We start from the raw sequence: 5336 nt of genomic DNA, 5'->3' as shown, positions 1-5336 counted from the left end.
TAAAAATTCTCTAATTAGTCTGGAAACGGGGGACCTAATTCTTGCATTCTGTGAAAACGGGTAAGATTAGCTATAATGTAATTATCTTAATCTTCACTATCGTTACTTTTTGCCCAGCGAAGCGGGTCCTTGCAGCTAGATTCTAGATTACTTAGAAAAACAGTCTTTTATATATATATAAAAAACTATATTACATACAAATAAAAACCCAGCAAAGCAGGTCCTCTCAGCTAGTACATACATAAACATATATGTGTATACCATGCTGGGATTGTGTGATAGCCAGCAGGTAAGTGTTTACAGGATGTGGATGCTGAATGCATCCCTGGCCAGCACCTTATGTAATTGACAATGGTTATCCCATATTTAAATATATCTGGAAAAAAAATCGGACTGGAGGCTCAGGTAATGTAACTGGCAACACCTCCACACAGTAAGCAGCAGTTGCAGGTTTGTGTACTGCTCTGTGCAGGTGATTTTTTTCTTCCAGATTTTTCTAAATTATTTAATTTAATTATAATTATTAAGTCTAGCAAGAGATGATGCCTAACACCTGCCATTAGTGCCAAATTACTTAGCTTTACAAAAATTTANATCCACACTGCTATTATGACTGCAAGGGCACGCATTTTGGTGCATGTGTATCCAGCTTTTAATGGTCTACAAATTGCATAATATCGTTCGAAACTAATTGCAAGTATGGTCAAGAGAGATCCGTGCGCAACTACCAGTTCAACAAATGGTACTGTTTTACGATTATTAAAAGAATAATAAATATAACCATACAAAGATAAAACAAAATCATGAATATGAAAAATAGTACATATTGTTTGTATTGTTTTCCATAAAATGTATTTATCATCATTGAGAAGTTAGTGTGGAAGGCATCCTAAATGATCTACATCTTTTGATTCTGATGAAACTGAATAAATAGTCAATAAGTTGCCAAGTGTTGATATATGTCACCTTAGTGTGTCTGCAAAGAAACAGATCTACATCTTTTTAAGTTCTGAAATCACTAAATAATTCAGTAACAGTTTTGGCCAAGACCAAGTATAGTGTATATGACAGGGATGGGCAAGCAAGAGTTCAGTGGGAGTCGAAATGTAGGTTTTGCAAATTGCATGGGAGCCGCAGTTCTGTACCATGATTTTATTACATAATATAAATATNACTTAGTATATTAATTAAATCAGAGAATGAATTTAAAACATACAAATTTCAAAAACAGAGATTTTAAATATAAATAAAGTTGAACTCAGTTATAATGAGCATAGATATAACAAGTAAAATGCTATAACAATTTTAATTTGTGTGTATTTTTTTTTTGTTTTTGAATCTATCAATCAACTTATTGAGAATTAAAAAATAGAAAATTTCACTAATCACCAGTGGTATAGCTACAAATTTTGTCATTCGTGGGGTGCCTACTAAGTTTCTTTGGCACCTAGGATAGCTGTCTGTTCTCAGCATAGTTACATGACTGCTCTTCACAGATATAACAAAGTAAATCTTACTGATCTCTTGGTGCTCATTATAACCAAGGTCGACTGTATATACCAGGGGTGGGCAAGCAAGAGTTCAGTGAGAGCCAAAATGTAGGTTTTGCAAAATGCATGGGAGCAGCAGTTCTGTACTTTTTTATTCTGTACCACAGTTCTTTACCATGATTTTATTACATAATATAAATATAATATAAAACAAATATTGAAGTTTTTTAATAAACATATTTTCACAAAATTGTGGAAATAAAATTGTAAAAATAATAATAAAAAGCAGAAATTAACTACATCACCAAACGATCACCTAAATATCGGGCTATAATACGGCTAATTAAATGATTGGAATAAAGTAATTTGACACTAGAGGTAGACGTTAGACGTAGAGGCGCCATCNTAAATTATTTAATTTAATTATAATTATTAAGTCTAGCAAGAGATGATGCCTAACACCTCCCTCTAATGAAAAATTATTTTAGTAATTAATTTAAAATAATCGCAATATATAATCCGGTATTTGTTGGCTCAGAGAATCGCATGTCTGACTTTTCTTTATTCTTTACCAATAAATATTGTTAGAATGTCTGACCAGCATGCTGAGCTGTCTGTTAAACATGCGATAGGCTTAGTGGAGTGTGCAGCATGACTCCCTACAGCTCCTGGAAGTAGGCTGATTTTGAGAAGTTATATTTTGCAAAAGTTCACATATAGAGGTATGGTTCCTTTGATGTTTTTGTTCCTATGGGTATACTCTACATCTCTGTTAAGTACCAACAGTGTCATTCACATCTGCAATCTTACCATTAATCCTACCTTACCATTATTTAAAAATAAGAATTTGTCTTATGTTATCAGAATTTACAAGAACACTTCTAAACCTAGAATCCAGTTAAAAGAACAAAAACATTTATTGATAATCAAACGTTTTAAAAAACCTTTACAAAGGCCATCCTCAGGTTCTACTGGTAAAATGCAAATCGAACAACAAGATAAATTTAAAAATGTTCATTGCGTAAGAAGTTCGCATATGCAGGAGTGTAGTAAAATATTATAAATTATTATAATATATTATTCCTGAAACTAAACTTTTGTATGAAGGTCTATAGCATTTTTATGTTTTCATTGTTTTAGTATTAATCCTACTGTACCATTATTTAAAAATAAGAATTAATCTTATCAGATATCTATGTAAATAAACTGAGTTATTACAATTACTTTTCAAGTGTACATACGTGGAAGTGAGCCTATTGATGATAAAATGCATAAAAGAGAATTGCAATTGTCACAATATATCTGTGTCAAGGGACCATTGGAAAGCTTATTACTTTCCAATGTACAGTACATAAGTTACCTTAAAACTTGGACCCTCACTTCTTCTAGCTGATTTCATCTCCCTTACAAACTCTGAATTCTTTTAACTAATCTGAACCAAATTTCACATAGTTGTTCTCTGGTACTCTGTGGGAAACATTGACTACCATAAAACTCAGACATGTCATTTCTCTGATTTCATCCCATGTCCAAACTCCCAAACCTTTCGAGCAATCTGGATAAATTTTGCATTGTTGTTCTTTATAATCCTCCAAAAATATATACAGTAATACCCCGAACTTGCATGATAGGTGGGACCAAGCGATAACCACGTAAGTCAGGGTATAAATTCACATATAAATACATACAAATAATTTTTAATTGTTTTCTTTAGTCTCCGGCCCAGAGACTAAAGAAAACAATAATTTAGAAAAAAATGTTTAATAAGATTTTAATATCTAAGATTTTCTTAGATAATACATATGTATAACAAATTATATTATTATACAATTTTTCATATTTACTTGATTACCACACCATAATTTTAACATTGTTTCCATCTCAGCGATAATACCGTGACGTTTACTAATGATGCTTGAATTTAAAGATTGAGCATTTTTCACAGCTTTGAGAATTTTTTCTTTACCTTTTATAATTGTTCTGACCATCGAATCCGGTAGATCAAACTTCTTTGCCAATTCACAATTTTTCATTTTTGTATCGAAGTCTTTAATAATAACTTTTAAAGTCTTTAACTTTACATTCCAAAGATAAAGTTTTTCTTTTCTTATTTGATGCAGAAGAATCAGTTCTACTTCGTTTGGATGACACAGTAGAGTCTCTCAAGTCTCCGTAGATATAACAAACACAGAAATAAATAGCACTAAATAAATTGTAGCTACATGTCGATTCCGCGCGACACGTCCAAACATGTAAGCTGAACAATAGTGTGGGGGAGTGAGTGAGTAATCAAGAGTTGTGTGGCACTCAAACAAAAGACAAATTGATGAGATTTGAAAATCATGTAACTCCAGGTTAGCGTAAGTTGGGGTAGCGTAAATCGAGGTATTACTGTACTACTTTAAAACTTGGACTCACACTCCCTCTCCCACAAATTACCAACATTGGCTGATTTGCAGAAAATTTTGCTTAGTTACTCTCTTCGACCCTGTGGGAACACATACACTACACTATAATGAGGACAACTCAACCCTTTCTCCAAGTTTCCAAGCAAAACTGGGCATTCTTTGTTAGTATCATAAAAAAATCAGTTCATACCTTGACAAAAAAAGATGTTTTGAAAATACATTAATTCTATTTAACCATTAAAAATTATTTTAAATTAATTTCACTAAATACATTGCAAACAGAAATAGTTCAATTAAATTCTTAATTGCAAATCAATTATATAAAGCAATATTAACTTAATTTTAATACTGAATGTTTATATTCTTAATGAAAAATCATTTAGTTTTTTAATGTAAAAGAAAGCAAAAATGTAATCCCTGTGTGCTAGGTTAAGAAGACATGTTTTGTACTAGACGGCGCTAGTTGGCTAGTGTCACATACCTTGGTCAAAGGTCATCTTCTTTGTTCTAGTTTGCTACGTCCCTGTGTAGCACGTGTCTCCCCTCTCTTTGTGCATGTAGTCGTGTTACATATAACTGTGTATTTCCGTACATCGTAAGATATACGTTTACTTGCTTCATCTTCTGACAGGTTATGGGCCCAGGACTGCTTACAAGGAAAGAATATCTAATATAAGAAGTAAGTAAACGGATCTATTATCTAATTCGATATGGCGGGTCCTAGTGGATTCTCAAATATTGAGAAGTTGAACGAGGACAATTACGAACTTTGGAAAATACAGATGAGAAGCGTTCTCGTATATAATGACCTGTGGAAATACGTTGACGGTACTGAAATAAAACCAGAAAGAAATCCAGAGGAATGGATCAAGCAAGACGCAAAGGCATTGGCGCTGATAAATCTAAGCCTTTGTCTTGGGCAGTTGAACCACGTGAGAAACGCCGAAACGTCTAAAGAAGCGTGGGACGGACTTAAGGCAATATTCCAGTCACGGGGTCCTGTTAGAAAGGCAACGTTGTACAAACAGTTACTACGAATGGAAAAAGGACAGAATGTGACGATTACGCAGTACGTAAACGAGTTTACGAGTAAAGCTGATCAACTGAAGGAAGCTGGAATAGAAATCCCAGAAGAATTACTATCGATTATGCTTCTCGGATCACTGCCAGATGAATATGAAAATTTTAGCGTAGCCATAGAGTCACGTGATGACATACCGTCGCTCGAAAACCTCAAAGCGAAATTAAAGGAGGAGGAAGCAAGACAGAGGGAGCGTGTTACGAAGCTAACTGAGAACGAGAGAAGTGACGCATTGCTTTCAAAGGGAAAGTCCGACCGTGTAAAGCAGTAACGAACGAACTCGAGGGAAAATAATACAAGATTTAGAAGCCAAAGATTCGACGGAAGATGCTACAGCTGCGGTAAAACTGGACATAT

This window comes from Centruroides sculpturatus, unplaced genomic scaffold, assembly GCF_000671375.1.
Source record: "Centruroides sculpturatus isolate CEXI.00-Female unplaced genomic scaffold, Cexi_2.0 scaffold11, whole genome shotgun sequence".
NCBI classification, from domain to species: domain Eukaryota; kingdom Metazoa; phylum Arthropoda; class Arachnida; order Scorpiones; family Buthidae; genus Centruroides; species Centruroides sculpturatus.
The sequence above is the reverse complement of the archived record's forward strand: the minus strand, read 5'-3'. Positions refer to the sequence as shown.